Source organism: Hemicordylus capensis, chromosome 4, assembly GCF_027244095.1.
Source record: "Hemicordylus capensis ecotype Gifberg chromosome 4, rHemCap1.1.pri, whole genome shotgun sequence".
NCBI classification, from domain to species: Eukaryota; Metazoa; Chordata; class Lepidosauria; order Squamata; family Cordylidae; genus Hemicordylus; species Hemicordylus capensis.
Window position 1 is genome coordinate 26,665,771 of NC_069660.1, and position 13,048 is coordinate 26,678,818.

A 13,048-nucleotide genomic window follows, 5' to 3' on the forward strand; every position below is an offset into this window, starting at 1 on the left:
AATGATATTGTTCTGCCTAATGAACATATTCACACGAACATTTTTAATACAGTCAAAGAAATGAGTTATTTTCTATTTTATATATATATATATATATATATATATATATATATATATATATATATATTCAACAAAAAGTTCTCAATGTGGTCTACACAAAAAAAGAATAAGAAAGAAGAATTGGTCCCCTGTCCCCAAAGGGCTCACAGTCTAAAAAGAAACACAAGGTAGATGCCAACAACAGCCACTGGAGGGATGTTGTGCTGGGGTTAGATAGGGCCAGTTGCTCTCCTCCTGCTTTATATAAAGAGAATCACTGCTTTGAAAGTGGCCTCATTGTTGCCAGTTATCAGGGCTGTATTTTCTGTGGATTTGAAATGTTTTTAGTTATAATATAAGATGCACCACCACCATCCTATCAGCTGAAAACAAGGTTTTCAGAATTAACCCAAATAATGTGCTTTCTCTACCTGATGGTACCAAAATATTATTCCTAGTTCTCATGAGACAAGGTATGTCACTAAAACAGGCTCTGATGTTCTAAACAGCTGCCTACAAGATTTGAGTTTAAATGGTAGTAAAAGTCCTCTCTAGCCAAAGAACTGCACCGCTGTTTTCTCCCGTCAGTCCTTGAAATGACCTTGGTTTAATTACCTGCATCTCAATGAGTGAATCTACATAGAAACTGAAGGTTAATTAATGAAGGATCGTTTCTTACTCTAAACCTATTAGGCAGCGGCTGACAGCAAGTCTGGACCATGCAGTATTAGCCTATATCTCATTAGAAATGGCCAGATTGATGTGTTAGCTTTGGTCTCAGAGAAAAAAGGTGGACATTTTATTAATCACGAGTACTTGTAGTCTTGCTGTGGCCTAGTATTCCTGAACATGGGTACCAGATCCATTCTCGTCCTAGCTGAGTCTGTCTCTATTTTCCAACTGGTGCATCAGAAGAATTAAGAATCAGTCCCTACAAGTGAGATTCTCATGGTCAGACATCACGTTCCTTTAAGCCAGAGTGGCACAACTGAAGCCCTCCAGCTTTTGTTGGACTATAACTCCCATCACCCAGACATAGCAGCCAATAGTCAGGGATGATGAGAGTTGTAGCCTCACAACAGCTGGAGGGCTACAGTTTGTGCAGCCCTGCTTTCAGCACATGATTGGAAACGTCTGTATTGAATAGCAAAGCAAAGAGATTGCTGCCCCCATGGACTGAGGCCATGGCATGGGAGAGGAGGTTAGCCCTATGCCCCTGCCACAGTCCTGATCTGGATGCCAACACCCCTACCACCCTAGAAAAGAAGTTCACATTGGCACCGATCAGAAATTTTTGTCCAAGCTAAATAGCTGCTGCTGGGAGATAGCTGGTATTGGCAAGGGAAGAGGTTTTAACCCCCTTGCCTCCAAATCATAGTCCCAATGTGCATGGGGAGGGGGCCAAATAAACAACAAACTCACTAGTTCCAATCATATGCCTAAATTAATGTCTGGTCTGACCTCCCCAAATCTTGTGGGGGGAAACTGCTGTAAAACAACAAGAAAAACAAGTTGGAGCCTTCTGGGCACACAATGACACCATGAGGTGGTTCCCACAATCAGTGGGAACCATCGAAATGGGGTTAGTCAGATGAAATGGTCATCTGACTGCAGATGAGCAGTCAGTCTGCTCTGGGCGGCCGTTATGGAGCCAGTGGGGGCTGGGGGGATTGGGGGTTGTGCGGACCCTGGAAGCATGCAGGTCATGCTGGAGAGAGCCCCGAGCTGAGAGGCTGCTTTTCAGCCTCCTGGTTGGGGGTCTACTCGTGAATTGCTGCAGCGCGGGTGACCCGCTTGAGAGCAACCGGGCTTGGATGCGAGCCCGGTGGTTCTCACGGTCATGCAAAATTGGGCTAGGCTCCCTTAGCCCAATTTTGCATGACTGTGAGAATAGCCTCCATGTGTGATAAAGGAATACAGCAGGACATTGCCAGAACTTCCAAGAAAGACATCAGGATGGGCAGGCTCTCAGTGAGTCCGCAGGGGCGTAGCTAAGGGAAAGCGGGCCAGTGTTCACTCTCTCCCCGGCAGCCCCTTGGAGTGAGGGAGATAATGAAGAAAATAAGGAGGGGTGGAGCTGGGGGGTGGGCTGTCAGGAGCTCAGGGGCCCAGATTCTTTGAACCCATCTGCTCAATTATAGCTACAACCCTGAGTCCTCCTTCTTAATCACATGGGCTGTTTGGGGGAGCAGGGGGAGTACAGTATCACCCAAACTGGCCCATGGACATTATGTGTCCAGCCATTCAGATCTAAATATCTAAAATATTTTTTCACTGGCCAACATTATGCTGAGCAGTAGCTCAGCTTAAGACAGGTGTTAGGTCCTCAGAGAGCCTCTGGGATCCCTGTGCCAATGGTCCATTGCACAGCTGAGGGTGTGTTGAGGGGAAGGGAGAGTGATAGTTGCTTCTCTCCCCTCCCTCCAAAAGCTCTTTCCACTTGCATAAATATGTTTCTGAAGATTGCACAGCTTTTCTCGTAGAGGAGCGGATCGGACAATACAGTCCCCAGCATATGCTATTAGGAAAAGGACATGTCACAGGCTGTTAATCTGAATGGCCCCTATATGAGCACTTCCCCCACATAAAAGGATGCACTGGGAGGGCATGAGGACATCCATGGAGGACATTGTGATGAGTGTGCTCTTAGTACATCCTCTTCATAATCACATGTGCTGGGGAGTGGACTGTATCATCCAAACTGGCCCAGAGCAAAGAAAAGACAGGTTTACTCAGGAGCACCATCAGGCTGTAGGTGGGACTTATTCTCTGCACCTAGTGACCCTAGGCATTAAGAATTCAGCCAGCTCCTACTATGATAGCCCTGCCTTAGCTCTGGTTTCTTGACAAAGGGTCAGCACTGACAATACAGTCTCTGCCCGTGCGATTAGAAAGAGCCCCTCTAGACATACTCCAAATACTGGTTTAAACATGTATTTGGTGCACATGTAGAGAAGCCATGTGGCTAAACAAACTCGGGGTGTGCACAGACCACGGTTCAACCAGTGGTCCGAATTTGGACCGTTCTGCAATCCTGTGGACCGGTTCAGCCCGGTTCAGCTGAGCCTCGAACTGGTCTGGCAGTTTGAGGTGGCACCAGGGGAGCAACGAGCACCTTCTTTAAAAGTAAGGACAGAGGTGCTTACCAGCATGAGCGCCACTCCAGGCAGCTTCCTGTAGCAGCAGCAGCGTCCCCTCCCCCACCCGCAGCCCATGTGTGGTGGGGGCACAGCTACATCACTCACCTGGCCTTCGCACATGCACAGTCTGTGCACACCCCTAAAACAAACAGCCACCCTATGTGATAATGGGATATGACAGGAGCAGAGAGCTAGTCTTGTGGTAGCAAACATGACTTGTCCCTTCTAAGCAGGGTCCACCCTGGTTGCATATGAAAGGGAGACTAGAAGTGTGAGCACTGGAAGATATTCCCCTCAGGGGATGGAGCCGCTCTGGGAAGAGCAGAAGGTTTCTTCCTGGCTTCTCCAAGATAGGGCTTAGATAGGGCTCCTGCCTGCAACCTTAGAGAAGCCGCTTCCAATCTGTGTAGACTATACTGAGCTAGATAGACCAGGCTCAGTATGTGGCAGCTACCTATGTTCCTATGACTTCCAAGGAGTATGTCCCGATAGGCAAATTCTCAACACATCCCCTTTTTAATCATGTGAGAGGAAAGTATAATTGGAACCGGCTCTTTGACAAGCTACAGTGTGACAGAATGTTGGAAGAATGGGGCGGAATGTTGAAATTGGCTTGAATTATATAGCAGGTGGGTGCTGGGTTGGTTACTTTGTTTACAAAATTTTACCAGTCTTGCAGCTTTCCACCTGTATGCTCAACCAATAGAGTTGTCCCTGATTTTAAAGGAGGAGAGAGGTCATGCCACCCACCTAGCCCTGTCTCCGCCACATACACACTGGCTGCTCGCCCACCCACCCTGTTACTGTTTTTTCTCCCACCCGCCGCCTCCATCACCAGTTCCCACCCCCAGCCACCATTTTCTTCCCACCCACCACCACTCTTTTCTTTCCCGGCGGCTAGCCACCCTCCCGCCCGTTTTCTCCTTCCAACTGGCCACCCACCTGCCCCCATCGCAGGTTTCTCCCCCACCCACTTTCCCAACTGCTGGCCGCCCACCCCTCATCGGTTGCTTCCTTGCCCACTCCCGTCTCCAGGTTCTCCCCCGCCCACCTGCCTACCCACCCCCGTCACCGGTTTCTCCCCCCAGCCAGCCCATTTGTCCACATCGCTATCCGGCTGGCAAACTCTTGCGAGAGCTGCCACACATGGGATTAGCAACGGGTACGTTTAAGAGAATTATATATAAAGATAGTAATATTGAACCTGGGACCTTCTGCATTCAAGTCAGATGTTCCACCACTGAGCTGCTGCTCCATCCCAGAAAAGTAGGATGAATTCCAAGAAGGGAGATCCACAGCTGATCACTGCTATGTATTAAGCCACCTCATCCATAAGTATACCATGGGTAAAGATCAGTCTTTGTTTAAAGCTTTTGTTGATTCAGCCTCTGTCTTCAATCATATAAATAGTCTATGGTAAAAACCTGGCAAAACTATAACTGGCAAACACCTACTTTGAGGTCTGGGGCACATGAATTCCAATGGCCATGTTAAAGATGCAGTTCCAACTACCAGAGGAGGAGTTTAATGGTGTATTCTCTGGTCCTTTTGTTATTCAGTTTTTAAATAAATGATGCAAGGCTCATTCTGGGCAGCAAAAGACTTTTCATTAAAAATAGTGAGCAGAAAGTTTGGGTGTTGTTGGATGTTGACAACATGATTTTTCTAGCTGAAAATCATCTTCGTTTTCAGAGACATCTAAACATGTTAGTGATTGCTGACTAAATGAATGATTAGTTACCAATTACGTGAAAATTAACATTATGGTTTAGGGCAACAATCCAAAGTGTTAGAAGCTAGATGACCATGAGATTGAACAAATTGCTTCCCTCCAATCAGATATCCCAGAAATCTTTTTTGTAAGGTGAGGGGATTTAATGCAGTTAGGACATGATGTTTATAGTAATAGTTACATCTTATTACATCTGCTTATTTAATGAGCAAATAAAGTTATAATCTATCCCATAGGGGCTTGTCCATGGGGGATAATTTTCACTGATCTCCCCTTCTTTCAGAAGCACTCTGGTGCAACCAAAAAGCAAAAATTAGAGAATACTTAGAGAATATAAGCAATCAAAGCAAAAATTAGAGAATATTTATGGAATTTTGGGCCAACATCCTGACTAAAGCTGTGTGTGTGCGTGTGTGCGTGTGCAAAAGAAACACACATAGGAACATGCTAACTGAGCAAAGAGAAACCTTTTAAAGTGGTGAGTCTTTTAAATTTAGCAGGAAGAGAGCAACTGGCCCTATCCAACCCAGCACAGCATCCCTCCAGTGGCTGTTACTGGTATCTGCCTTCTACATAAGAACAGCCCTGCTGGATCAGGCCCAAGGCCCATCTAGTCCAGCATCCTGTTTCGCACAGTGGCCCACCAGATGCCACCGGAAGCCACAGGCAGGAGTTGAGGGCATGCCCTCTCTCCTGCTGTTACCCCCCTGCAACTGGTACTCAGAGGCATCCTGCCTTTGAGGCTGGAGGTGGCCCACAGCCCTCTGACTAGTAGCTATTGATAGACCTCTTCTCCATGAAGTTATCCAAACCCCTCTTAAAGCCATCAAGGTTGTTGGCTGTCACCACATCTTGTGGCAGAGAATTCCACAAGTAGATTATGCATTGTATGAAAAAAATACTTCCGTATGTTGGTCCTAGATTTCCTGGCAATCAATTTCATGGGATGACCCCTGGTTCTAGTGTTATGGGAGAGGGAGAAGAATTTCTCTCTATCCACTTTCTGAATACTATGCATGATTTTATAGACCTCTAGCATGTCTCCCTGCAGTCATCTTTTTCTAAACTAAAAAGCCCCAGGTGTTGTAGTCTTGCCTCATAAGAAAGGTGCTCTAGGCCCCTGATCATCTTGGTTACCCTCTTCTGCACCTTTTCTAGTTCTACAATGTCCTTTTTTAGATGTAGTGACCAGAATTGTACGCAGTACTCCAAGTGTGGTGGCACCATAGTTTTGTAAAAGGGCATTATAATATCAGCCATTTCATTTTCAATCCCCTTCCTAATTATCCCTAGCATGGAATTGGCCTTTTTCACAGCTGCCGCACATTGAGTGGACACTTTCAACGAGCTGTCCACTGCAACCCCAAAATCCCTCTCTTCGTCAGTCACCAACAGCTCAAATCCCATCAGTGTATACTTGAAGTTGGGGGTTTTCGTCCCAATGTGCATCACTTTACACTTCTGTCTCTTTTTAGAGTGTAAGCCCTTTAGGGACAGGGGGCCATCTTAATTAATTATGTATTATTATTTTTCTATGTAAAGTACTTTGAGAACTTTGGTTGAAGAGAAGTATATAAATATTTATAGTAGTAGTTGTTGTAGTAGTAGGGAGGAGGAGGAGGAACATAGGAAGCTGAGCACTCCCCCACCTGCAAACCTCTGCATTTCAGGAGCGGAAATGCAGCCACTGCATTGGGTGCTTCTTTTCTTTGCACAGGAACATGCTAACTGAATATGTAGACCAACATTCTGAATAGTTAGAATGTGGGCCGGGTTTTTTCTTTTTCTTTCCCTGGCATCTAGTTAAATTAGGATATGAAAGACAGCTTTGCCCATATGGTTCAGGAGCAATTAAGGAGCTTGCTCATTGTGCATAATTTTGCTACAGAGCTCCTTGAAAGCAATAGTTAAGGTGTGTGTATGTATATATGTGTGTGTGTGTGTGTGTGTGTTTGTGGCGGGGGTGAGGGGTGCTAGAATGGCAAGCTGGCCACTGCTACCCAAGTTAACTCATTTGTGAAATGTTAAAAGTAGTCCAGTTTGCTGTTTAAGTGGCAAACTTTGACAGGACATTGCAAAGAGGATTGTAGCAGTTTGTAGGGGCCGATCAGTTAGAATCTCTAGGTCTTGTTTCTTTTCTCCCCCACCCCCCTCCGTTTTTCCTTTGTTTGCTTTTTATTCTAAGCTCTTAATGGTTGTCATTCAGACTAAGCCTCTGCCGACTTCCAGGGTAATGGGAGGTTGGGTGAGGGTCATTGTTGCATAAAGAAGGAAGGCCGACATCTCCCCTTCCCCCTGCAGCTGCCTGTGCCTCCCAAAACTTAGCTCTTGAGAATTGGGAGACCTTCAGGGAAATTGGGGGGGTGGGGGTGGGCAGGTAGCTGCAGAGGGAAGGAGAACTTATCAAAAATCCCCCACAAGACAAAACCCTGGTGAGTTGGCAGAAAGTTAATCTGGATGTTGGCTATTGAATGTAGTGTATATTTTCATATATTCTATTGGAAAAGGCATATTGCTTTGCAATACAAGAAAACCTCATTATCCGCAGATTTATTAACCGCAGATTCGCGTATCCGCGGTTGGGAAAAAGAAACCTGACCTTGGCATATGCGGGGGGACACATCATCTTCATGTGTCCATGGCTTGGGGTGGCCAGAAATGACCGCAGAGGTCATTTCCAACCGCCATTTTGTTTCTTAGAGTCTCAAAATGTAGAGTCTCAAAATGTAGTATAGTATGGCATAGAAAAAATATTTTTAAATAAATAAATAAAATGGCTCCATTTAAAAAACCCCAGTGATTTTTGGCCAATTTCCAGCCAATTTGGAGGCATTCCAGGGCACAGCATGACTCAAGGGGACCAGCAAAGCATAGTGATTAACTTTTCCCCACTCCCCCCCCCCCCCCAATATGGCAGATTTTCAGCAATTTTAGGCTATTGTTCATCCTAATCTAACCTAACCCCTACAATCCCATAGCCCCCAATGCCTCAATATTCACAGTTTCTGTATCTGCAGTTTCAGCTGGGAATGGAACCCCCGCAAATATTGATGTCCTCCTGTAAATAAGTTACTGCTGCTGCTGCTCTTATTACTACAGAAGCTGCTATATAGTCAAAGTAGCTGGCTTTTTCCAGTTTTCTGCCTGTATAAAGCCTGAAAAAATCTATTCTTTATAAAATACATCTTATCATTATGAAATTTGGCATGGAGAATCTAGAAAGATTATTGAACCTAAAAGACCAAGGGGATGTACAGTATGTGTGCATAGAGGCTAAGCTGTTAACAAGTACAGTATGTGAAACAAAGCAAAGAAGTTAGGGCAAGCACCTTGATGTGACTTCTGACAAGGGCTGAAATACAGAGCAAGGAATTACCAGGAAGTGCAGCTTCACAGCACTTCCCAACTAACTGTACCAGTGCACCATGGAAGAGGAAGTTTCTGATAACCTCTCCTTCTCCTGGAATTCCACTGTGCCATCCAAACACATGTCCCCCAAGGCTGTGCAGCCTTCAGGGACAAATCTTTGTGTGGCACAGAGGGCTTTCTGGGGAAGGGGTGGGTGTCAAAAATTGCCCCTACCCCGCTGCACTGGTGCGTCCTTTGTATGTTAGCCAACATCTCCTGAGGATTGCACAACCCACAGAAACATATTATAGGGGGACACAAGGAACTTCAGAAGGGGAGGTTGATTAAAATAGCCTCTCCACCTTAAGTGTGTTTTCTGCATTCTCTGTACTAGCACTCTTTTAGTTTGGATATCAGCTTCTCATGGTCCAAATGTCTGTAGTAAGTTCACAAGACAACCAGGGGCGTAACTACCATTTTAGGCAAGGGGAGACAGTTGTCTCAGGGCCCCACTGCCTCGGGGGGCCCTCCTAGAGGCACGTCACATAACTCCCTGCCCACCTGTGTTGCACCCCCTATGAATTATGTTGAGTCTCTTGGAGATCGGCAGTAGCAGAGAGTAAAAAAAATTGATTCAATGTGAACTAGATATTCACCATATTCATAATGGGGATGTGGGTGTGAGTGCACTATATATTGTGAAATGTGTTTGTGTGTGTATATCAGCAAGGTGCCCATTTTAAAATCATGTCTCTGGACCCACTCCAACCTTGCTACGCCCCTGAAGACAACCTTTCCTCCATTTAAGCCAGAGGAGCTCTCACCAGCTTTGATCCTTGATTAGGGCATCTGTCAGGACTCCTAAAAAGGAAACACTCTCTCCTCACCCTGCTGCCAAAGCTAATGATGGGAAAAGACCAAACCCATAGAGTCAAGCACATGTCTTCCATTCCTGAGTCTCTCCTCTCACCAGAATCCAGAATTGGATATGGACATAGACTCCTGGAACTGCAAGTGGAACTGAAGAAATACCAAGAAGTCTCACTAATTTTGGATTGTGTTAGGGCTGACCTGCTGCAGAGATTTGCAAGAGCTGAGGAGAAAAAATAATGAGCTATAGGAAATGTTTTCTGTAACCATGAAACAGACCTCATTTACCTTTGTAATTTTATATTAATCTACTACTAATATTCACTTTGCATCTAATTTGGACCCTAACACTCTAAAACTGTCTCTTTGGTTTCTCCAGATTTCTGAATTCTGTCAAGCTTCTTCAGCTCCTTTATGTTAGTTTATTTTAACTTTTGCTGGTCTTCCCTCCAATCTTTTATCCCCTTTATTATGAGAGCATGAAATTTTATAATCCCACTGAGCTTTCCAAGTCAGCTGCTACAAGGTTCTTAACCTTTGTTAATTTATTCCTTCATTTTTGTCTTTCAGATAAGGAGCATTATTTAATATTTTGCCTTTTTTCTTTACTATGAAAGCAACTTTTATTAAGTAGGTTTATGGCATTAATAGATTTTTATTTCATTTTTAATAGTTACATTTGGCTTCCCTGTGAGTTATGCTATGTATAACTTTCCATAAAAATTTATATGTTTCATAATGTAAATTATATTTTAATATAATCTAATGGGAGTAATGCAATAACAGCCCACATAAGTCTAAATAATTTTTGCCACAGCATCCTGCCTTCAGAAGGGCAGTGAAGACTATACTGTTTAGGCAAGCTTTATAGATATTTAAAGTGACCTTGCTAGAATTTGTTTGATTCTGCTGTGTGTATTTGTGATGCTGTCAGTTTAGATTAATGTAATTGTCACTTCATATGATTGTAAACCATGCTGAGTGCACTTCTGTACAGAAAAGGCGGGGCATAAATTAAAAACTCAACTGATCTATCGGCCGGATGTCATGATATTTCACCCAACTGGACCATTGCACACAATAAAGATTTTATTTATTTATTTATTTAGCATATTCGTATGCTGCCCCAAAACTCATGTCTCTGGTGCTTTACAACAAAACAGCACAGATTAAAAATAAAGTTTAAAAACATTAAAATATTAAAACAATAACAGAATTAAAAGCCTAAGTGAATAAATGTGTCTTAGCCCTTTGGAAAGCTGTCAGAGAGGGGAGGCTCTTATTTTGACAGGGCACACATTCCAAATTCTTGGGGTGGCAATGGAAAAGGCCCGTGCCTGAGTAGCCACCAGATGAGTTGGGGGCAGCTGCAGACGGCCTCCCCAGATGATCTCAATAGGTGGTGGGGCTCATAACAGAGAAGGTGTTCTCTTAAATACCCTGGGCCTAAGCTGTGAGTAAAGATGTGTGTATGCTGTGAGCAAGCACACCTCCCTCCCAGAATGCCATTGCTTAAGTGCTTGGGGGCACAGCTAGTCCGAATCAACCCTCTATATGTGACCCAACTCCTGCTTGAGAGTAGCAGTTGGACTGCATGCAGAGGAAATATGAACTACCTCCCTTGCGATTAAGAAACAGTGGTGGGCATATTGTGCAACATTCCATCCACCTTGAAACAGAATGTGTGCACAGTTGTGCAGGAGCACCCTTGCACAACCTGAACTGGTTTGGCACCTCCTTAGGGAAGAGTCGAACTGGTTCAGGCACTGGCCATTCAAACTGGTTCAGTAGGGCAGGGATCAGTTCCTTTAAAAAGGGCAGCTCATAGTAGCCCAGAAATTGGTCAGTTCTATGCCAGCTGCATTTCTCTCTGGCCGCTTCTTGGAGCTGGTGCCTTGCCCTCCGCCATGTCTGTACTCCTCCTGAGGCATTACAGGGATGCCATGTCCCTAGGGTTCATACATTTGAAGGGAAAGATCCACATTGGAGAAAGCCCACTTTCCCCTGCATCTTGTGCCCCGCCCCCTTGTCCCTCATCACAAAAAAGATGGGATGACAAGACAGGGACAGCAAGAGAGGTCTCCAGCAATTCAGGACTGAAGTGATCAAAAACACAGGAAGCCCCAATAACACAAGAAATTTAACAAATAGGTTCTGTTCCCACAAAGGGGACATAAGCCAGACCATTTGGGGGAGTGATACCATGGCGCTTATCAGAAATACTAATGTGCCAACCCTGTGGGCAGCGGAGTTCCCATCAATGCGACATCAGGAATACACCTGTGGAAACCCGAATCTTCCTGTGCTCCAGTCAGCTGAAGAGACAGCATGTCACCCCACAAATCTGGTGTCTGTCTCTGTCCGTTGCACCTACTCATCAGCAGAGGGACTTGTGTGCTGTGAGGTGGAGGGAGGCTAGCAAGTCAGGTTTTCTGTGGCACCTTCTCCTGTGCTGAAATTTGAAAGACAAGAGTTCCAAAGGTTTTGACAGACAAAGCCTGACTTGCTCCCAGGAAGTGGGTGGTTGATTTCTTGCACACTTGGCACCAAGAGGGATTGAGGATTGGATTTCATGGGCAACCTGCAATGCACACCTTGGCTCACTGCCCGGCATGCAGGAACTTTACTTAGAATTACCATGGAAAATAATTTGATAGCTTCCCTCTAGGGAAGGAGAAGAGGCACGTGCGCGAGGAACCCTTTTATTCACAACACACCTGCTCTAGAGCAGCTGCTCAGCAAGGCATCCTTTTAAAGCTGTTGCATGTGTGGTCTGGTCAGGCAGCAGGAGATGGATTGCCTTGCATGCCTGAACATTGTCTGTGTTTCTAAAGTTCCCATGGACAGTACTGCTCCCTCCAACTGTATAGAGCAGGGGTGCTCAACTTCAGCCCTCCTGGAGATGTTGGCCCACAATTCCTGGCTATTGACTGCTGTGGCTGGGGATTATGGGAGTTGTAGTTCAAAAACAGCGGGGGGGGGCGAAGTTGAACAGCCCTGGTATAGAGGTGTGTGTGTGTGTGTGTGTGTGTGTGTGTGTGTGTGTGTGTGTGTAAAGAGAGGGGAGAGGGGTACTTTTTCACACAACACATAACCAACTTGTGGAATTCTCTGCCACAAGATGTGGTATTGGCTACTAGTTTGGATGGCTTTAAGAGGAGTTTGGATAACTTCATGGAGGAGAGGTCTATCATCAGCTACTAGTCAGAGGGCTATAGGCCACCTCCAGCCTCAGAGGCAGGATGCCTCTGAATACCAGTTGCAGGGGAGTAACAGCAGGAGAGAGGGCATGCCTTCAACTCCTGCCTGTAGGCTTCCAGCGGCATCTGGTGGACACTGTGTGAAATAGGATGCTGGACTAGATGGGCCTTGGGCCTGATCCAGCAGGACTGTTCTTATGTTTTAAAGAGAAAGAGAGATTTTCAGCCTTGGCCCCCCGTTTTGGAGGTACCCCAGACTGGGGTGGTATGTGTTCCAGCACAGGAAAATCTACCATGAATGGTATAACCTTAAGTTTGAGTTTTTAAAAAGCCCTTGGTTTTTTCAGTGATCCTGTTCTATTTTTTGTAAGTTTGTAGGAGAAGGAGGCCCCAGCCCCCTCCTCTGGGGTGCCAGCATGCAGTCTCGGCCATACCTCATGAGTGGAATAAAGAACAATGGGATCGGGCTCAAATGTTCTGTGTGACGACCAAATGTGTAATAGATGTTTATGCTCTTCTCCCAAGGACCTCTCTCTCATAAGAGTGCCTGGAGGACCAGAGGGCTGTTGCCACCCAACCTGGTTGCTAATTCCATGAAAGCCCTGGGGAAGGGTCCCTGAGCAACACCTTTCCTGGTTCCAGTGATCAATGGGAATTAACAGTGTAAGTGTTCCTTCTGACAGTCTGGTCTCCACGTAACACATATCCATGTTTTTTGC